This window comes from Miniopterus natalensis, chromosome X, assembly GCF_054644295.1.
Source record: "Miniopterus natalensis isolate mMinNat1 chromosome X, mMinNat1.hap1, whole genome shotgun sequence".
In the NCBI taxonomy this organism is placed as follows: domain Eukaryota; kingdom Metazoa; phylum Chordata; class Mammalia; order Chiroptera; family Miniopteridae; genus Miniopterus; species Miniopterus natalensis.
The window spans coordinates 19,154,519-19,178,231 of NC_142103.1; the positions used below are offsets into that span (position 1 = coordinate 19,154,519).

Genomic DNA, 23,713 nt, shown 5'->3' on the forward strand with positions numbered 1-23,713 from the left:
AAAGATGTTCAACATCATTAAGCATTGGAAATGCAAAACGAAACCAAATGAGATATCACTACACAGTTATCAGAATGGTTAAAGAAAAAAACAATGACAATACCAAATGCTGACAAGGATGGGGAAAAACTGGACCACTCCTACATTGTTGGTGGGAGATTAAATGGTACAGTTACTGTGGAAAAACATTTTGGCAGTTTCTTATAAAACTAAACATGAAACTTGCATACAACTCAGCAATTGTACTCTTCGGGCATTAGTCCCAGAGAAATGAAAACTTACAGTCACACAAAAACCTGTACACAAATGTTTACAGCAGCTTTATTTTTAATAGCCCAAACTGGAAACAACCCAGATATCCTTCAATGGGTGAATGGTTAAATAAACTGTGGTATATCTACACCATGGAATACTACTCAGCAATAAAAAGGAGGAAGATATTGACATACACAACTTAGATGAATCTCCAGCAAATTATGTTGAGTAAAAAAAGCCAATCCCAAAAAGTTACATATTCTATTATTCCAATTATATAATATTTCTGAACTGACAAAATCATACAAATGGTGAACAGACCAGTGGTTTCCAGTTAGGAGGAACCCAGTGCTTGTTATAAAAGGGTAACAAAAAAGATTCTAGTGGTGATGGAACTCTTCTGCATCTTGACTGTATCAATGTCAATATCTTGATTTTGATAGCGTACTATAATTTTGCAAAAGGTTACCATTGAGGGAAACTGGGTAAAAGGTACCCAGGACCTCTGTCATTTCTGACAAGTAATGTGTCTATGATTATCACAAAATAAGTTTAACTAAAAATGTAATTTGGAATTAAATACAGAATATACTACAATTCAGTTAATAGGGAAAAGGGAAGCAAAGCTACTTGCATTAACTCCATGTTCAATTTTAAACATTATTCCCATTAATCTTTTTCAAAACATTATTTTTTAACTTTATTTGTATTCCATTATTATTATTATTATTTTGATGTGTGGCTTTTTAAAAATTTCTCTTTATTGTTGAAAGTATTACAGATGTCCCTCTTTTTTCCCATTGATCCCCTCCACCCCGCACCTGACCCCCCCCCCCCCCCGACATGACTCCACTAGAATATTTGATCTGGGTAAAACGTATTTCTTTCTGTTCAATACCAAAATAAAAAGCTGATATAAAGGAGAATTGCAGAGCTAAAACCCATCAATGCATGACAATTTGGGTATTTGTTATTAGAAATATATTTTACTTGTTTAAGTGATACTTCTCTCTAGTTATTCACATGGCTCACTCTTTGATCTCCTTCATGTCTTGCCTCATATAATTCCCTCTCAGTGAAATCTTCTGTAATCACATGATTTGAAATGACAACGCCCTTCTTCCCATTCCTTATTCTTTCAATCTTTTAATTTTCTCCATAACACATTAACATTGAGTGTATTATATCACTGTTTACTTTCTATTTCCCTCTAGTAGGATGTAAACTTCATGAGGGTGAAATTTTTGTTTTTTTCAGTCACAGGTATAACCCCAATGCCTGGAATAGTACCTGACCTATAGTAGGCACTCAGTACATATTTGAGTAAGTGAATGAATAAATGAATGAAATGGAAATTTTTTTCATGGTGATAAGTAATATAAACACTGGCTCTACAAGACTGATAAAATCCAGTTTGGAAGAAACCAAAAGTGAGAAATCCTATAATGTATACCCAATATACTGTATTGGAATTAGAGTTTTCAGAATCTTTTGGATGCACTACAACATAGGAAACTTTAAGATCAATAATTAGGACTGCAGTTTTGTGAAGGAGTACTTGGGATTAAAGATATGACCTAGAAAAATAATTTACCACTGCAAAGCTATATTGCTAATGAATTTCCATTAGCTATGGAAGAGCTGGAAGCTGCTTAAGTTACAGGTGAAGTGAATTTAAGAGAGTCCATGTCAACTTTAATAACATGGCATCTGCCATTTTGTTAGCATCTGAAAGAAAGCACCAGTCAGTATCAGTTGATTTGGGGAAGAAAAAGTATTCCTATTAAAGTTGAACCCTAGAGGTGGTGTTTAAATTTATGCTGAGAAAAGTGATGGATCAGGTATCAGGAGACCCTGTCCTCTACCACTGTCTTCCACCACTGTGTGCTAAGGCAAATCAAAATCAATTAGATTTCTTTTGCCTCATTTGTAAAACATTAGTGGTTAAGCCCTAGCCAGGTAATTCAGTTGGTTAGAGCATTGTCCTGATACGCCAAGGTTGCAGGTTTGATCCCCAGTTGGGGCACATACAAGGAGCAACTAATGAATGCATAAATAAGTGAAACAACAAAATGATGTTTCTCTCTCTCCTTTCCTCTTTCTCTCTAAAAATCAATAAATAAAAATTAAAACAAAAACAAAATCATTAGTGGCTAGATTAGACTCAGCTCTTCAAATGATGATACATTGTTTCATTTACCTTAGTGATACCAGTGCCTGGCATACTGTTGATAACTAATACAAGCCTATTAAATGAATTCCTATTAAATGAATTAAGTAATTATATAGGAAGTTCTAATTAGGGTCTCCCAGAAATTACATTTTTTCTTGACTGAACTACAGCCCTCCTCTCTCAGAGAAGCTCAGAGAAGCTTACCTTTTCCTTTCCTAATGGGCCTGTAAGGTACGAACTACCTACCCATAAGGGCAAAAAGACTGGGGCCAGGAAAATCTCTGTGCATGAATTCGGAAGGTAATGGCAGAGTTGGGTTCTAGGTGTCATTAGCTATTTTGACCCAATGCCATGCAGGTGAATCTGGGGTCAAGGGTGCTTGAAAGAAAAGCCGTGAACTGAAACATACATATATATTTTTAATCCTTACCTGAGGGCATGCTTTTATTGATTTTTAGAGAGAGAGGAATGGGGAGGGAGAAGGAGAGAGGGAGAGAGAGAAAGACAGAGAGAGAGAGAGAGAGAGAGAGGACATTGATGTGAGAAACATCCATTAGTTGCCTCCTGTAGGCACCCTGACTGGGGATGAACCCCAACCTGGGTATGTACCCTGACTGGTAATTGAACCTGAGATACTTCAGTGCACAGGATGATGCTCCAACCAATCGAGCCACACTAGCCAGGGCTGAAGGTGTGATTCTCTTTACCATCTTTTGATAATCTCTAAAAAGTCAAAAGGTAAAGACTCTTTCAAAATTAATGCCACACCAAACTCTTCTGAAAATGTCAAGTGTTAAATGTATTCAATATCATTTCTGAATGGATACACAAGAAGCTAGTTCTAATGGTCACCTTCTGGGGAGGGAAGTGAAGGACTGGGGTCAAGGGCAGGAGGCTTATTTTCTTTAATGGTCTTTAGACCTTTTCAATTTTGTTCTGTGCATGTATTTCATATTTCAAAAGTAAAATTTAGAAAGAAATATTAGATGTGTTCAATAATGCTTTAGATTGAGTAAAACCATTGTGTTTAAAAGAAGTTATCATTTACTTCTGAACTTAATCCTGCTTACCTTTGCTTCTTAGAGTAAGTGTTCAGTAAATGTGTTTAAACAAAGAAGTTTGTATTCAAATAAAAATACTACTAGGGCTTGGCCAGGTGTGGCTCAGCAGTTGAGCATCAACCTAGGATCCGGGGGATTGTGGTTTGACTCCCAGTCAGGGCACATGCCCAGGTTGCGGGCTTGATCCCTGGTTGGGGGTGTGCAGGAGGCAGCCGATCAATGACAACTCTCTCATCACTGATGTTTCAACTCTCTCTCTCCCTCTCCCTTCCTCTCTCTAAAATCAATGAAGATACATTAAAAAAAAAAATACTACTAGCGACAAAGGTACTGGGACCAAGTTGAAGATGAGAAGCTAGTAAGCATCAGGAAACAAGAAAAACCAGCTATACTTAAATGTAGAAATCAATATGGCTCACAGTCAATCAAAACAAGGATTTACATTAATAGCAGAATAGTGATAAATAAGCCATTATCTTGTCAGTATCACCTCTAATTCATTAGCTGGCCTGCAGTTAAACATTTAATATTAACATCTCCCATTATTCATAATAGCCAAAAAGTGGAAACAACACAAGTGTCTATCAATGAGTAAATGGATAAACAAACATAGTATATCCATACAATGAAATATTATTGAGCCACAAAAAGGAATAAAGTATTGATACATGCCATAATGTGAATGAGCCTTGAAAACATTATGCTAAGTGAAAGAAGCCAGACACTAAAGACCACATACTATATGGCACATTCATATGAAAGTCCAGAATTGTTAAATCTATAGACAGAAAGTAGATTAGTAGTTATCTAGAGCTGAGAAGGTAGGGGGCTGGAGAGAGTGATAGCTCAAGAGTATCAGGTTTCTTTCTGAGGTGATGAAAATGTTTGAAAATCGACTCTGGGGATGGTTGGCCATATCTGTGAATATAATAAATCCACTAAATTGTACACTTTACATGGGTGATATGGAATGTGGATTATATCTCAATAAAACTGCTTTAAAATGTGAAAAAGAGGGCTTCCAGTTAAGATGGCAAAGTAGGTAAATGCTGTGCTCACCTCCTTCCACAACTACAGTAAAATTACAACTAAATTACAGAACCATCCTTGAGACACCTGAAGACTAGCTGAATAGAACTCCTATAACTAAGGATATAAAGAAGAAGCCACATCAAGACTGGTAGGAGGAGCAAGGAGGTGAAATAGGCTGGTCTCACAGTTACGTGTGGCAGTTAAGAGTTGGGAGGGATATCTCGGCTTCACAGGTCCCCACTGAAGAGTGAGGGGTCCCAGCACCATACCAGGCTCCCAAGCCCAGAGCACCAGTGGGAGAAAAGGAGTCCCCAAAACAGTTGGCTGTAAAAATCAGCAGGGACTCAGTTTGAGTGAGACAGGGGGCTGCTGCAGACCCAGGCATCTTCTTAAAGGGCCTGCACACAGACTCACTTGCTCACAAACACTCGCCCTGAGCTCTAGTGAAGGGACAGCAGCTCAAAAGATACCAGAGGCATACAAGGAAGAACTGAATTGTCTGGCTTCAGGGTGAGGGTTGGAGGGCAAGCTCTCTCCTGTGCCCAAGATGTCATCGTTCCCTTGTTGAGTTCCCCCCACCCTAACTGCCACCACACCCTGCAGGCCCAGGCAGGCACTATATCTGAGTCTCCATTAACCCAGTTAACACAGCTCTTGCCCCGCCCTAGTGATCTCTGAAACCCAGACCCACCCAATTACGTGTGTAAGGTCAGGACATCTTTCGATGGCTAACCCACACAAGGGGCTAGCTTGGGCCCATGCTGCGGACATTCTTAAAATCTCTCAAAGTTCCACAAACCCCAAAGAAGCAGCAGCATGCCATGCATGCTCCATACTTCTTGCTAAGATGCCCCAAGCCTGGAACTAGTGGGAGCTGGCCTTGGCTCACAACATAACCATTCTCAAGTGCCTCCAAGCCCTGCATGAGCAGCAACCAACCAAAGATCACTTTCTAGCTCCTACTAAGTGGCACCAGGCTGGACACAGGCAGCAACTGATCTTGGCTTGCACTAGAGTCCCTCCCAAGAGGCCCCAAAACCAACACACCAGGTGGCTGACTTCAGACCACAACAGAGCACTTTCCAATTAGCACCACAAATGACACACTCAAAGGGTCAACTGGGCAAGCACCTGAGTCCCACTGAAACAAATCCCCCTCTGTGAGGTCAGCCCCCACAAAACAGCTTTTCTGTTGAAGTTATGGCCAGTCCTTGCAGCCAGTCAGCCTGAGGGTCAATCCCACCCACTGACATGTCAATAGCAATCAAGGCTCAGCTACAACAGGAGGGTACACACAACCCACAAAATGGACACCCCTCGACCACACAGCTCAGGTGACCAGGGAGACTGCATCCCTGGACCCCACAGGACACCTATTACATAAGGCGACTCTGCCAAGACTGGGAGACATAGCAGATCTACCTAATACATACAAACAAAGACCTAAAATGAGAAAACAAAGAAATATGTCCCAAATTAAAGAACAGGATAAAACTCCAGAAAAGAAACTGAACAAAATGGAAGCAAGCAATCTACCAGATGCAGAGTTCAAAACACTGGTTATAAGGATGCTCAATGAATTTAGGGGAAGAAGAGGTTATCTCAGTGAGAACTTCAACAGAGATAGTTAACATTAAAAAGGAGATAAAATCCATGAAAAAGAACCAGTCAGAAATGAAGAACACAATAACTGAAATGAACACATTAGATGGAATCAGCAGCAGATACGAAGGAGAGTATCAAACCAGGATTTGGAAGACAAGGTAACAAAAACACCCAATTGGAACAGAAAAAAAGAAATTTAAAAAATAGGATAGTTTAAAGGACCTCTGGGACAACATCAAACATAACACCATTTGTATCATGGGGTGCCTGAAGTAGAAGATAACAAGGAATTGAAAACCTATTTGAGGAAATAATGACTGGAAAACTTCCCTAACCTGGGGAAGGAAATAGACATACAAATCCAGGAAATGCAGAGTTCCAAAAAAGATGAACCCAAAGAGGCCCACACCAAGACACATCATATTTTAAATGCCAAAGGTTAAAGACAAAGGGAGAATCTTTAAAAAGCAAAAGAAAAGCGGTTAGTTATCTACAAGGGAGCTCACATAGGACTGTCAGCTGATTTCTCAACAGAAACTTCCTATGCTGGAAGGAATTGACATAAAATACTCAAAGTGATGAAAAGCAAGGACATACAACCAAGACTACTCTATCCAGCAAGGCTATCGTTTAGAATCAAAGGACAGATAAAGAGCTTCCCTGATAAGAAAAAGCTGAAGCAGTTCATTACCACTAAACCAGTATAACGAGAAATGTTAAAGGGACTTTTTAAAGAAGAAACAAATCTTAATAAGAAAATATTGCAAAGAAAAATATTTTCACTGACAAAGGCAAACACATAATAAAAGCAGTGGATCAACCAACACTAAAGCTAGTACAAAGATTAAAAGGCAAAAGTAGGAAGATCATGTGTAATTACAACAGGAAATTAAGGGATACACACAAACACACATGCACACACAAAAGAAGAGAAAAACAATGACAAAAATATAAGGAGGGGTGAGTAAAAACAGTAGTGATTATAGAATGTGTTCAAACTTAAGCAACCATCAACTTAAAATAGACTGCTATAAACATAGGTTGGTATATATGAAGCACATGGTAACCACAAACTAAAAATATGCAAGAGATATACAAGAAATAAAGAGAAAGGAATTGAAGCACAACACTATAGAAAGTCAACAACATACAAGAGAGCAAGAGGATAAGAAAGTAACAGAGAACTATAAAAACAGTCAGAAAACAACAAAATGACAATAACTACATAACCATCTTCACACCTGTCAGAATGGCAGCCATTAACAAATCAACATAGGACATGTGCTGGTGAGGGTGTAGAGAAAGGGGAACCCTAGTGCACTGCTGGTGGGAATGCAGACTGGGGCAGCCACTGTGGAAAGCAGTATGGAGGTTCCTCAAAAAATTAAAAATGGAGCTGCCTTTTGACCCAGTGATCTCACTTCTAGGAATATATCCTAAGAACCCTGAAACACCAACCAGAAAGAATATATGCACCCCGATGTTCATAGCAGCACAATTTACAATAGCTAAGATCTGGAAACAGCCCAAGTGCCCATCAGTAGATGAGTGGATAAAAAAGCTGTGGGACATTTACATCATGGAATACTATGCAGCTGTAAAGAAGAAGGATCTCGTACCCTTTGGGACAGCATGGATGGACCTGGAGAATATTATGCTAAGTGAAATAAGTCAGGCAGCAAAAGACAAACATCACATGATCTCACTTATATGTGGAATCTAAAGTACATAATAAGATAATGAACAAAATAGACTCAGTGACATGGAAGCATGGATCAGACTGACGAATGTCAGAGGGATGGAGGAGGGCGGGTGGGTGGAGGGGGAGAGAGTAACCAAAGAATTTATGTGCATATATACACAACCCAAGGACATGGACAATGGTGGGGAGAGGGACTGGGGAGGGGGAAGGAACGGGGTGGAACGGGTCATTGGGGAGAAAAAGGGACATCTGTAATATTTTAAACAACAATAAAATAAAATAAAAATTACTTTAAATGTAAATAGATTAAATGCTCCAATTGAAAGAGGAATAGATAAAGTGGTTCATATATACAATAGAGTATTACTTGGCCATAACAAAGAATGTAATCTTACCATTTGTGACAGCACTGATGAACCTAACAGGTATTATGCTAAATGAAATTAGTCAGACAGAGAAAGACTAATACCACATGATTTCACTTATATGTGGAGTCTAAAAAACAAAACAAACAAATAAAAAACAAAAAACAAAACAAACAAACAAGACAGAAGTAAACTCATAGATACAGAGAACTAATTGATGGTTGCCAGATGGGAGGGAGCTTGGGTAGCTGGGTGAAAACCGTGAAGGGATTAAGAAGTACAAATTAGTTATGGGTATGTAAAATACAGTTTGGGGAATATAGTCAGTAATATTATACCAACTATACATGGCATCAGGTGGGTGCAAGTTGTATGTATCACTTTGTAAGTTATATAAATGTCTAATCACTATGTTGTACAGCTGAAACTAATACAATGTTGAATGTCAACTGTAATTGAGAATAAAAAATGGAAAATAAATTAAAATTTTAAAATTTTTAAGTGAAAAAGCATTACTATGTCCCAATTTCCTCTTTAACTCTAAAGTCAATCACTTTTTACAATGAAAGTATAACTCATAACATTTACTCCTGACCATCCTTTTAAAATAATGAAAGGCAAAAGATATCCAAGGAAGCCACTTGCTTAGTCTTCTGATAGGTTTGCATCATTATGTATTGTATTCAAGGTGACTTACAAATGATTTGCTGATTAGGATTTCACAATTTAAACTTTACACAGTGGAATATTATTCATCCATAGAAAAGAATGAAACATTATTCAGCAAAAACTATTCATGGCCATTTATTTTTCAGTCTTTCAAATGGAATAGGGAGACCTGTCCTGTGTCAGGTGTGCTGTGAAAGAACCAGGAGAATGGGGCCTCCCCTCAGGGTTTATTTTTCCTTTCCCCCTATAAGCACATCTCTCTCTATGGTACGTGGCAGGAATATAGTACTATTGCCTTTGAAGAAAACCATATAGTATAGCAGACATAGTACATCGGAGCATAGTACATTCATTTGATTCTCTCCCACCAAAGTGAAACAATGATCAGATTTGGAATCCTGGGTTTTCCTGCTCATTTTAAATCCTGAAACATTCAAGGAGGTCAAGGCAGGAGATTAAGGTATCTGCCACACCTGTAGTTACTTGCTATTATCCGTGAGTCGGACAAAACAACAGAATACGATACTACAGAATGTATGAGAGCTGCATATACAAGTTAACAGTGAATCACTGTTTTTTAGGGCTTCTGCATACATGGCTATTTCCACAGCCACAGAACCAACTACTGTAGAAGTACATGCTGAACACAACATCTACAATTTGGAAAGAATTTTATTTTTGTAAAAACTAAATGGGGTGTGGCTCATTTTCTTGCCAAAGGGCTATTTTATTCCAAGACACTGGTGTCTGCTGACCTTCATTTATAGGCTGAGCAATGTTCTATTTAAGTAAAATTAACTCATCGTGGGCACTTTTTTAGGATGCAATAATTATTGCAAAGAAATAACAATGTTTAAATTTGATTTGTTCTTAGTTTAGATTTGATTATATTGGGTTATAAATGAATGTCTTTGTTGGCACAAGGCTTAAATTTAGAAATTATTTTATGTTAAGAAAAGAGGCCATATTTAAGTTCATTTTCTACATATGAGGATATTTCTAGGTTTCATGAAATCAAACATTACTTTTGTGTTTTTCTCTTTTACTAGACTGCAGAAGTATCTTATGGATCTTTGTAGCTCTAGCACCTAACTGCCTTCATTAAATTTTTATGTAGTTTAATGAATGATGAAACCATTCCACAAAAAGACTAATTAAGGTATTGTGTGTGTTAGTATCCTTGGATAACTATTACTCCATTTGTAGTTTGTACTATCTTAATATATACCTGAGAACTTTGTGATCATTTTAAAGGTTTCCTGAGTTTTACAGTTATTTATAAATGGCTTATAAGCCTTCTTTTACATAATACATATTTTAAGGTACTTGACATATCAACCTTCTCCTTGGCTTTACAGAAAGTTTCTGTGATTAGGGAAGTTTCCCCCCTTCTGGTAGCTCCTATGAATATTCTAGTTTGTTTGTTTGTTTTTTAATCCTCCCATATGTTTTTCATTGATTCTCGAGAGGAAAGGAAAGAAGGGAGAGGCAGAGGGAGAGGGAGAAGGAGAGGGAGAGAGACAGAGAGTCATGGATGTGAGAAATATCAATTGGTTGCCTCACATATGTGCTCCCACCAAGGATCAAACCCGCAACCCAGGTAGGATCCCTGACTGGGAATCAAACCCACGACCCTTTGGTGCACTGGATGACGCTCCAACCACTGAACCACTGGCCAGGGCTTAAGTGTTTTTTTCCCCCCCACAGAGGTCCAACTAATGCTGGAACATTTCAATTTAGGGTAAGATACCAAATGCATGGGTTGGCTCATATTTTTAAACATGTAAATCTGTCAATATTACTTTTTTGTTATCTATACTTAAAGATAATTTGGCTATATTTGTTTTTATTTATCATAAAACAAAAAATAAATAAAAATTTAATTATTCATAAACACTTGCAAAAATGATTTCACTGTAGCTTTAAACCGGAAACCCACAAATGGCTTGAAATATTTGTTGAATGTGTCAATGGCCTTTATCATTTCCTGGTTTATCCCTTTGAAAACTTCCACTGGAAGAAATAATGGGCATCATAAATTTAAGATTAATATGTTTTGGACTCACCCATTTCTAAAGGCTACATGTCATCTTGGAAAGCTATTAATTTAATTTATAACCTTCTTTCATCCCCAGTGTTTTATATTTTCACTAATTTATTTTTTCTTTTCTCCTATTTTTTCAAAGGTAAACTTTCTAACATTCACCTTTCTACAATTTCTACTATTGTAGAAACACTGATCCCCACAAAACCAGGCATCAACATTACCTATTACTTTCCATCCTGATCTAAGCTATATCAGCTAGTGGCAGTGAACTTATAATGGTGTCTGTAATGTATTTAAAGAGTCATATTTCCAATTTTCCTTTGAGGGCCAGTTCTTTATACTCTTGGATAGCACAAAAGAATAAATTAAATGGTAAACAGGTTTCTGAGGTAAGCCAACCTGGAACTTTGTTAAATATCCTTCACATTCACAATGAAAAGCAATTGAAAGCAATATTTTCACTGTGCCATTAAATAAAACAGAAAAAATAAACGTTCTTATCTATCTTGAGTGGTGATACTTAGGAAAAAGGGTTTGAATTAGAGAAAAATGAAGAGGTAGGTAGATAGGTGTACATACCTGACAAAGATCATATCTAAGGCAACATTAACTGACTTGTAAATAGGAACATTTCTTAAGTACCTACTATGTGCTAGTTTCTTTATAAATGTTCTCATTTGATTAAAAGGCCCACAATGCAAATATCCCCATTTAATAGATGGAGAAATTGAGGTTTGGAGGACTTATAGAACTTCTGAAATGTCACAGAGATATAAAATAACAAAGCCATTTTATGCTAAAATCCATTCTAACTATGAAACATAGCATGTACACGATCCATCTGAGAAGAAAAAGGGAGGTGGAGAGTTGTCAGGTCAAACAAACATTCCAACATGGTCCTTAGTGAGACTGGCGAACTGGTGGGGGGGCAGGGAGAGGAGGCAAACATCAGGGCAGGGTCTGTGAAGCTGCACGGGATACATCTAGAGAGGCATATGCAGTGTACAAGGAGCCACTGAAATATACAAAAGATTTCAGTCAAGTGTTTGTAATTTCAGGACTCACCACATACTGAAACCAGGCACAAAGTAAGTGGCAACATCAGAATTCATACCACAACTGAATCTCTGATTAGTAATATTATTTAAGCAACCTGGATGAAATATAAAATTTTGAGTTTATTAAGTGACATAATGTAATTTAAGAGACCAATAAACCTGAGATTAAAGAATCCTATCAACAAATGGCCATTTTACCAATGCCAGGATTAAAAGTTTCTGTAGAATACTGAAGGTTTATACTTGCACAGAGTTTCATAGCAATTTGAAATCTACAGGTGACTTAAAAGCAAACCTGTCTCCCTCCACTAAGAGTTCTGTTTCAAAAATAGAACTTCCTATGATTGTGTATCGCACAAGATTCCACTTTATCCTGCTCTACACCTGTTCGCTAGATCAGAGGAAACCAAAATATTTCCAAGACATATACTTTACCTTAACCAGGTCCAGTTCAGTCAAGTACGATATGCTATATAAAGATCTCCCTTCCTTCCTTCCTTCCTTCCTTCCTTCCTTCCTTCCTTCCTTCCTTCCTTCCTTCCTTCCTTCCTTCCTCCCTCCCTCCCTCCCTCCCTCCCTCCCTCCCTCCCTCCCTCCCTCCCTCCCTCCTTCCCTCCCTCTCTCTTTCTTTTTCTTGATTGTCACTGTTTGCAATTAAGGCTCTTTTTGCTTAAGTCAATGTTTAAATTTCAAGGATTGTCAAAGGAATTCATTTTTAAAAACAAAACTCCTCGCAATGTCTCGTCTATGCATTTATTTCTAAGAAATAATCAGTTGCAAAATAGTTCTTGCCCAAGGAAGTTCCCTGAAGCTCTTTCTATAAGATACGAAAATAACATAAACTTCCAACAACCTGGAATTGGTAAAACAGGTTATGAAATATCCATTATATAGACTACCATTCAGTGATTTTAAACGTTTTCAAAAATATTTGATCACATGAAAATATGTTCAGAATGCAGTAAGTGAAAGAATGGGATACAAACTGTATATACCATATGATCCCAGTTGTAAAAATATCTAACTTTCTCTTGACACAGGAAATAGATAAAACATAAAAAAGTGCTAGGTGGTACGATTTTGAGTAATTTTAATTTTCTTCTTTATAAACCCTTTTATGTTTTCCTTTAAGATTTTTATAATGACCTTGTACTTCTTTAATCCAAAGTAAAGTGTTTAAAAACATCTTAAATATGCACTACTTAAGACACTTTTCCAGTGTCTTAGATGACTTTAGTAACCTTTAGATGACTAAATCACACACACTGATTTTTATAGCAATAGAACACACCCCAGGAACCATTGCCTGTCATTTTCATCTCTGAGGAAACACTGCAGTCTATAATAGTAATTCTCCCTGACCTGAAATACAAGCCCCAAAATATCAACAAGCCTGTAAGAAATGGCAAAAGGGGAATATGCAAGCAAATTAAGAAATACAGAGGGAAAAGCTTAAAAATTATACTCATCTCTGAAAGATAGTGTATGATTCAGTGTCAATAACAAAATGTCAATCTAAGTGTACACTATGTAATCAGATCATATACTATAGAACGCAATATCAAAATTCAAAGCTACACTACTATGCCCAGAAATTTTATTTTATAGAAAGTAAAAACTTTATAATAAAGATATATATATAACAGCTCAAGATAATCAGTTATATTTTCTTTTTTTTTTATTTAAATGTGTTTATTGATTTCAGAGAGAAGAGAGGAGAGGGAGAGCGAAATAGAAACAATGATGAGAGAGAAACATCAATTGGTTGCCTCCTGCACAACCCCCACTGGGGACCGAAGTTGAAATTGAACTGCTGAGCCACACCAGCAGGGCAGTTATATTTTCAAGGATTGGTTTACAAGATAACAAAAAATAATTATCAATATTTTAAATCAGAGATGGTAGAAATAAGAGCTCAGACTTTCCAAAAAAAAAAAAAAAAGAGAGAGATTTCTGTTAGCAGTTAGCAAAAAGAACCTACCCTTCAGAACTAGACCTATGATACCAGCTTAAAGCCTTTAACCCAGGGCCTTCTCTATACTTCATTTTAATTAACTACTATCTCTTTACAAATGATATTGTAACAAATGTCATCAAACGTAATTTTAACCAAAGGAAAAAAATGCATGATAACTCAAAAGAACAACACTTAAAGAACCATCATATAATTGGCAAGATGATAATAAACATTGAAAATTAATTCCAAGTTAATACATTTGAGGGTAGGTGATAAAAATGGCCCATCTTTAAGAAAGAAGAAAGAAAGAAAAAGAAAGAAAGAAAGAAAGAAAGAAAGAAAGAAAGAAAGAAAGGAAGGAAGGAAGGAAGGAAGGAAGGAAGGAAGGAAGGAAGGAAGGAAGGAAGGAAGGAAGGAAGGAAGGAAGGAAGGAAGGAAGGAAGGAAGGAAGGAAGGAAGAAAATAACCCATTTAGCCCAACACATTTGTTTTTCAAATGAAGATTTACATTAACTTCTCACTTTTGTGTGTTAATGATGGCATGTCACTTAAATACACAGATTATCTTCATTATGTGCTTTTGCATACCTGCATGGTGTCCTCTCAATTATAAGGAGAAACACTTGGTTTTTCATGAGCAATTTTAAACAAAACCCCTATGACAGGCAATCACAAAACTAAGCATAAAGTATGATAAGCCAACAAATTCTGTAATGATTAATAATGAACATCAAAACACTCCTCAGTAGTTACTTGGGAAGGATTTAAAAAACCACAAAAACAACAACCCACCACCACATTAATGGCTTTCACAGGGCACTTGGCACAGCTGAGGGAATAAAAAAGAAAAGAAAGTATTACGTATAGGTTTTTATTCTCTTGTTATCGACCATTTCTCTTATTTTTCATTATATTATGTCTGGCTTTATTTCTCCCTTGCTTGTGAAATTGGATGGCTAGAGAACATTTACAGACAAGTAAAAATGTGGCAAGACTTAAGTGATGAGAACTCTACCATTTCGATAAACTCTTGTTAAAGCTCTAGTGTTTCTATGATATACTACTACAGTACTTTGAATTTATATAGCACCTGTCTGCTGAAGAGCCAAGGCTTACATAGCTCACTTATCCTTTCAGCATGCCTGTGAAATACATAGATTGGAAACAGATGGCTAACAAAGTAAAATCCAGATATGAACAGAGAACTTCCAATATTTACTTAAGATGGGCTATCTGTCCAAACTGTAGAGGACTAAAAGGTCTCGGATTCCATACTCAATGCCTTTCCCAATTAACAACAATACCTCCTTACTATCAAACAAATTTCTAGACTGGTAAGAAAAATTAAGCTTTCTCATAATATAAAATCAGTAAGTTTAATGTGCCAAAAATCCTTGTTGAGGAATGATATAAACAGTGGCTCTACATTTTAAAGAGCTAACATTAGCCCTAGAATAAGCCAGTGGTGATCATCAATTTGCCAACAAGGTATTTAGCTTGGTTCAATATATTGCATTAAAAGTTGAAAAATCAACTGATAAATATAACTGAAATAAGCCAGACTATAACTATTTGGAAAAAAAAAAAAAGTCCCAGGAAACCAAAAACCTTGAGCCATGCCCTCATTTTATAAATGAGAAAATTCATGGTGTCTGGCACATGTGTGTACTCAATGTTAGTTATCAATATAAAAAATTTAAGTGGCTTTCTCAAGGTCAAACTATGAGTCAGTGGCAGAGCCATGTGTAGAATCCAGTTCTTCTGAAGCCAATTCCAACATACTTCCCCTTTAGGATTTTAATTTTCACTTAACCAGCAATGCTTTTCATCCCTAAAGTAGTTTTATACTCACTAATATTTGTCTTTCAAGTGCTAAAAATAAGGCAAATTCAATATTAAACATATTGAATATTTTGAAACTGCCTCACCTCCGTAACTATCTACAAGTTGGCCCAAGTATTATCAGATCTTTTTCTGAGAGTGACATTTCACGATTAGACAGTTTTTTATATCTCTAAGCCACAACTTTAACCAAAGCTCTCTCATAACTAAAAACAGCTAGTCGTGACCACTGGTATCTAAAAGAGCTTCCAACAGTGTAATGTATCCAAAAAGCTTTTGAAACTTCCAACACATCGAGCATACGTTACATGTTACATCACTCTTTAGAATAATTTATACAGACTTAGAACATGATCTAGCTGTTTTCTTCTAAACTGAGTTTTATTATTTTCACAGATCAAATTTTCCACCCTCTGGATTACTTTTCACCAAAAGAAAAATTACCATATGAGCAAGTAGAAAATGATTCTAAAAACAGATACACAAATTGTCATGTATAGACAGACGCTCATTTGCAATTTTATACTAGCTACTTTTAGAATCTGTACTAAATAGCAAAGACAAACATTTTAGTATACACATTCCACCTAGATTACACTACATCAAACACAATAGCAAATTCATGAATTTATCATATGTGCTAGGAATATTATGTCAGTAAATTCCTTGGAAAGGCAAGTAGAAATAATGCCCAAGACAGAATACAGAATAATGAATGGCAAATGGACTTTCTTCCTTTTCCCTGTCAGTTTCACCAAAAATAATCACTTTAGTGCTCAAGCACCATGGCCAAACTACCTTCTTCTTTTCAGTAAAAGGCACTCTGTTTGCCTAGGAGCAAAATTTTATTTGGTTTCTGATAGTGCCCTGGATACTAACATTCTGCCAGTATAAATAGTCATGGTCAAATCTAATGTCCATGTAACCATTTGTAGAAGAGACTTAGTTTCAAACAAATAATATTCACCAGTCATAATTAATTCTTCTACTCAAAATGTTATAAGCCTACACAGTTTTAGCAATTGAATCTCAGCAATGACATCAGACTAGAGACCTTGGGCTTCCATGTTGATTGTATTAAGTCACAGGTAGAGCATAATTTGTTTGGCTCTCCCTGTCCCAAGAAAAAGAAGTTGATAACTTGATAGATCTAACAGTAGAAATTAAGAATTAGACTTACAATCCCCTAATTTTAATCATAAATCTGGGTTCATGAGATCATACCACTAAAAAATGAAGTCAGCAATGTAGTCAGCGGTTTTTAGTGAGTAGACATCCCAAGACAATGAAATGCTGTGGACTAAGAGCCCAGTGATGATCCTGTTTTGACATGAATTAATAATATTTTAAAGAAATATCTCCCTACCACTTTAACCTAGTTGGATAGTTGTACTCTTCTTTTTTGAGGTTAAATAATTATTAGAAGTTTAATCTAGAGCCATGGCCGTGTAGCTCAATTGGTTAGAGCATTGTCCCTATATACCAAGGTTGCGGGGTTTGAGCCTCAGTCAGGGTACATACGAGAAACAACCAATGAATGTATAAATAAATGGAACAACAAATCAATGTCTCTGTCTTTAAAATCAATCAATAAAAAAATAAAATAAATAAAATCAACCAATTAAAAATTTAAAAAGTTCAATCTAAAATTATATTATTACCTCACTTCCACTGAGGGTGGGGAGGCAGCTGGCTAGGTACTAGCTCAGTTAATGCCAATAACTCAGGTGCAGATTGAAGTCACTTCCAGCTAATGTGTGCCCCCAGGCTAGCCCTTGGGGTCAGAACTATGTGCTTTAAAGTAGTTCTAGTTTTTAGGCTCAGAAACCCAAGCACAGCAGGAAAATGGAGTGTTGGAGTCAATCAGAGGTTGCTGCAGCAGACAAAGGGTTTTTGGCTAATGCATACAAAGCCAAAATCTCTTAATGTTCCCAGTTTCATTTTTAGCTGCCCTAGTTGTTTTCAAGGCTGCATCCATTTTTGTGAATAAGTAAAGCTTTTAAACTCATGACCTCAGAGATACCTCTGCCCATTTCTATACTCTGCAATATATAATCTGAACACCAAAAACTACCACGTTCTTCCTACAGCAACCATAACTTGGGCCACGAGGGCGGGTATTGGTCAAGATGGGAGTTGTTTCAGTGTCCTCTCATTATTCTACCGAACTTTTGACAGGCAAAGACCCAACCAACTCGACTTGTCAAATTTTGTGTCCACTGTTTTTGTGCTTGATTTCTGATCCAATTAATTCCAAACCAAAAATAACTGATGGTTAATTTAATTTTTTTCTATTATTTTTTATTTTTCAATTACAGTTTACATTCAATATTATTTTGTATTAGTTTCAGGTGCACAGCATAGTAGTTAGACAATCATATATGTTCTTTACAAAGTGTTTTCCCCTGATATTTCCAGTACCCACCTGGCACCATACATAGTCATTACAATATTATTGACTGTATTCCCTGTGCTGTACTTTACATCCCTGTGACTATTTTGTAACTACCAATCTGTACTTCTCAATCCCTTCACTTATTCCACCCAGTCTCCCAAACCCCTCCCGCCTGGCAACTAACTGATGGTTAATTTTAGTCAAGAGATGATCCACCACCTTCAGACAGATGCCTAATATAGAGAACACTACAATTAGAATATAGGCCAGACCCAGGAATATGGACAAAGCCTTATTTTTTTTAACACTATGTCAGGGGATATAGCTTCAAATCTATCATTTAGAGGTGAAATAGGGTATGAATAAAAGAACAATTTTCCTGGAAAATAATTAGTAAGATATTTTTAAAATATAGAAAAGCCTTTACTAGCCTGAAGGCCCATAGGGGAGATATATGTCCCAGCAGAAACATATCTCAAACCCTTATTTTAAAAACAACTCTTGTTTTTATTTTGGATAAAATCTGATCACTAAATTCCCTCTCTGTTCCCCTCATCTAAATCCAAGTAGAATTCCCTTGAGTAGAGGCTGGCTAGTTCACACTCCCTTCCTCCTTTTTGAGGCTGTAGTTTTGGGAATTGGGCTTCAGCCATTACATTCCAATCTTAAAGTCAAAAGAAGTCACGTGGCCATTACCCTAGGGGCATCAGAGAGTTGGGGCACGTGATGCCCACTGGCATGTGTGGGACTCTGGCCACTTCATTGGAATTCACTGTAAATTGCATCTCCAGGATGCAATTTAGGCTTCCAATCACATTGTGACATCCAGTTAAATGGAGTAGTGCTTACCTCAGTTTTTAACTTCACGTATGTTTTCTACCTCCAGTGTGGCCAGCCAGGCTCTCCGCCCCATCCCCCATCCCTCCAAGCAGGCCAGGCACCCCAAGCATCGCGTTTATCTGATCCAGCCCAGTTAGACCTAAGCTCAACCCTCCGCAGCACTAGGGATGTAACACACTGCAGGTGAGGAGCAAGAAGCATCCTACGCCGCTTTAACCCCACTCCACCTCCCAGGCTGGGATCATCTCCTGTTCTGGAGCGAGGCCATCGGAGCCGCCTGCACACTAGAGAGGTAGCAGAGGCGGCGGCGGCGGAGGCAACTTTGGGACAGGCGAGCAGCCTGGGCGGGGGGAAGTCGGCGTCCCCCAGCCTCTCATTAGAGCGGTTAAAGACTGCGGGTGGAGAAAATACCCGCAAGTGCAGCTGATGGGGGGTCGGGGATAGTACCCCACCTCACACCGACTTCAGGGCTCTGCGGTCCAGAGCGTGCCTAGAGATCCCCGGTTGCCTCAGTCCCGACCTCGCGCTCGGGGCTACAGAGCCAGAGGAGCTGTGAAGGAAGCCAACGGGCGGCGGGAGTCGGGGGGGAGAGAACAGAAAAGTACTGCCCGGATGGCTTGGGAGATGTTCGGCTACTGGAAGGACGAAAGTGCTTACTCATAGGGAGACGCGGTGCGATCGCGACGCTCTCGCTAAGGGCAAGGAAAGCAGGCGGACAGCGGGCCACAGGAGCCTCGTTCCCTCCCGGGGACACGGTCCCCCAGAGTCCCGGGGCGGCTCGAGCCCGGGAGGTCACCCGAGGCGGGCGAGCGGGGGCCAGAGGCGTCGCGGGCTGCTGGCTCCGGGATTTCCTGAATCCCGAGCGGGGCGGGGGCGGGGGGTGTTGGCAGGAGCTGGAGAAGGACGACAGAGGGAAGTTAGGCGCTCGGTTTCCACTTCGGGCGGCAGCCACGGAAGGGAAGAAGGGCAAGTGTTGGCGTCAGGGACTCCAGCTCAAGGTTGGCAACAAGTCAAGAGCAACTACTGGAAAAGACCCTTCCCTATAGCGAAGGGCAGAAAGCGTGCTGGCGGCGGGTGCCGGTCGTGGGCAACACTGTCACTTCCACCCATCCCGGATGGTAAGGATCGCTTTGGCACTCAAGGGCTGGGACTGAGATTCTTCCAGCTCCCCTCTCTGCGCTGTCCCCCGCCCCTCGTGCAATTCACGTCCCTGCTGAGGTTCCGGGAGATGCTCTCCCCGGACCCACTCCTGCCAACGCCCAGGCACACCCCTTACCCTGGTGCCCTAGCGTGCGGACGGAGCACTAACCTGAAGTCGCAGGGTGCTGGATCTAGCCCGACTGCCTCCGCCCGACGCGCTCAGACAACTTCTGCCTCTCGGAATCTTTGCGGCTGCGGTTCTAAAGCCAGCACTCCCTCCCCTCCGGCCAGCCCCTCCGCCCCTGAGCCGTCGCTATTGGTTCGGGTGGCGCTTGCAGGCGGCCTGGGAACCAGGAAGCGGATTGGGCCATGAGCACGTCACATCAGCTGGGTGAGGAGCTGGGAGGATAACCACCGGGATGGGCGCCGGGGAGCGAAGGGGACTGGAACCCCGCGGCTGCGATCAGAGATCTGGCCCCCGCACTTGCTTCTCCCTCTCCCTGGCTAAGAAAGAGATTAGAAAAGTCCACAGTGCCTGGCTCGGAGTAGAGGTTTAAAAAAAATCTTATGGAATATATGAAAAGGTGGGAAAGTCGGGAACGAGAGTTTGAATGCCACCAAGCCCCTATTTAAGTCTACGGAGGGTACAGTTTCTCCCCGAAATCTTGAAGAGAATCTCAGTAAGGGAAGGGACATTTCCAGTAGTTGTATCGGTTCCAGTTAGCCCAGGTGCCAAGCAGCGCAGAGGGAAAACCTCAGCAATTCTCCCTTAGCAGGTCTGGGAAGCACACCGTGGACAGGACGGGGCTCTCAAGTCTTTAGCTTCGTGCCAAGTACACTGGCACGAAGTACACTGTTCACCAAAATCGCCTGTCTGGTATGTGTCTCCCAGCGGAAAGAGGTGGAGGTGGAAGGAATGGTGGCACTGAAGTTCTTCCACTCGTTTGACTAGAAATGGAACATCAATTCTTAGGACTCTCCCTTCACCAGAGAAAACTTGGAGACAGGCTCCTGTTCCCAGAATACCTTTTCTTCTTCTTTGCCCACAAGCCATAGCTGACCTCCTTTATTAACAAACATAGAGGTGTCCCCTCCTTATTGCATTTTGACCCTTTGACTCACTGCAGGTCCAGAGGGCCAGAGTTTGAGGGATTCTCCAGAGTCAGGTCAAGAGATTGCGTTGGGAGACAGCAGTAGAAGACAATGTCTAAATAAAGTCTTCCCTGTTTCTGTCGGAACCATTTTGCTCAGGAAATGTGTGCTTGGAAATTTTGAAAAAGAATTTAAAATTGGTTCTATTACATCCCATTTTACATGCACTTTAGGAAAATGAATTGAACAATTGAATGCTCTTGTAAAGGAACCCCCCACTTAATCTGCTGTTATTAATTTCTTTATTGAAATTAACCTGTTATCAGTGCCAGGGCTTCTTAAATAGAAAGGAATGGGGTAGTTCATACAAGGCCTAAAAGGCTAGACAAGCAGAGAAGGGCTTGGCACTGGGAAAAAGCCTCGTTAAATATTAATTAATGATTAACCAACTGGAAAACCTTATGAAAGGCACAGGAAGGTGAAAAAGAAATGTGAGGGCAATCATGCTTTCAGAAACATTAAATTTCTGTTGTGAGAGATTTTGTACTGGGTCAGGTTTGGGTCAGCACAAAAATACCAGTTTCAACAATACAGATTTCAACATGATGGTGTTAGGTTAACCACGAAGTACATTGCCCTACACATTTACAGTAGGCTCTAAAATGAAATTACAGGTTTTCAACAATTGGCCCAAGGTATGGTTTCGGTAATTCTTTACACATAATTTCTAGATACACTAAATATGGTACTTCAGTTTTCTACTTTTTATGGTGTCTGTAATTCACTAAAGAGCTTCCACCTACTTTTTTAAAAAGCTCTTATTGACTGATTTTAGAGAGAGAGAGGAAGGAGAGATGGAGGGAGAAAGAAACATCGATTTGTTGCTCCACTCATCTATGCATCCACAGTATGTGCCCTGACAGGGGAATCTAACCGCAACCTTGGGGTATCAGGACAATGATTTAACCAACTGAGCTACCTGGCCAGGACTGCTTCTAAATTTAAATTTACAGACTTATCATGAAGGGGCTCTGCAAGTTAAGTTTTCAAGTATGGATATGTCTCAATTATTAATGGAAATTCACTAGTCCATACTTTCAAAGCTGCAGGGTGCCCAAGTGGAGCTGGCTCTAAAATGCAATCTTATTTAAATATTCATATTATTGCTTATAGATTGTCATTTGAATATCATTTATTATTTTTTAAATTACAGTTCATATTCAATATTATTTTGTATTAGTTTCAGGTGTACAATATAGTGTTAGACAATCATATACTTTACAAATTGCTCCTCCTGATATTTCCATTACCCGCCTGGCACAATACATAGTTATTAAAATATTATATGACTATATTCCTTATGCTGTACTTTACATCCTCATGACTATTTTGTAACTACCAATCTGTACTTCTCAATTCCTTTGCCTTTTTAACCCAGTCTCCTCCCCTCCCTCCCCACCTGCAACCATCAGTTCGTTCTTTGTTTCTATAAGTCTTTCTGTTTTATCCGTTTGTTTATATTGTTCATTAGATTCCACATGTAAGTGAAATCATATAGTATTTGTCTTCCTGTGACTGGCTTATTTCATTCAGCATAATACTCTCTAGGTACATCCATGATGTAGCAAATGGTAAGATTTCATTCTTTTTTGTGGCTAATACTCCATTCTACATATGTACCAAACTTTTTTATCTACTCGTCTATTGATGAAGACTTGGGTTACTTACATATCTTGGCTATCATAAATAACCCTGCAATGAACATAGGAGTGCATATATTCTTTTGAATTAGTATTTTAGGTTTCTTCAGATATACACACAGAAATGGAATGGTTGGGTCATAAAGCACTTCCATTTTAATTTTTTTTTTTTTACTTTTTAAATTTATTGTTGAGAGTATTACAGGTATACCATTCCCCCCCCCCCCCGCAATTGATCCTCTCCACTTCCCTCCCACCCCCTTCCCAGGCCTTCACCCCATTATTAACTGTGTCCATGGGTTATAGATATAACTTCTTTGGTTAATCTCTTCCCACCCTCCACCCCCCTTCCCTCTTTCCCTTGAAATATGATTGCCTGTTACATGTGTCAATGTCTCTGGATCTATTTAGCTCATCAGATTCTTTTGTTCATTAGCTTCTTGTTAAAGAAGACCCTTCAACATTTCCTGTAGTGCTGGTCTGGTGGTGATGAACTCCTTTAGCTTTTCCTTATCTGAGAAGCTCTTTATCTGACCTTCAATTCTAAATGATAGCTTTGCTGGGTAGAGCAATCTTGGTTGTAGTTCCATGTTTTTCATCACTTTGAATATTTATTGCCACTCCCTTCTGGCCTGCAGAGTTTCTGTTGAGAAATCAGCTGACAGTCATATGGGTGCTCCCTTGTAGGTAATTAACTGCTTTTCTCTTGCCGCTTTTAAGATTGTCTCTTTGTCTTTAACCTTTGGCATTTTAATTATGATGTGTCTTGCTGTGGGCCTC

At 39.0% G+C, this 23,713-nt stretch overlaps 1 protein-coding gene across 1 annotated transcript in view; it reads right to left on the bottom strand.

The window, feature by feature from the left end:
* Window positions 1-20,414, bottom strand: part of PLS3 (plastin 3) — a 76,673-nt gene extending 56,259 nt beyond the window's left edge. The window contains exon 1 of the mRNA XM_087829458.1: window positions 20,311-20,414. The gene's annotated coding sequence lies outside the window, so the exon portion shown is untranslated. The remainder of the gene's footprint in view (window positions 1-20,310) is intronic.
* Between the last annotated feature and the right edge of the window lie 3,299 nt (window positions 20,415-23,713).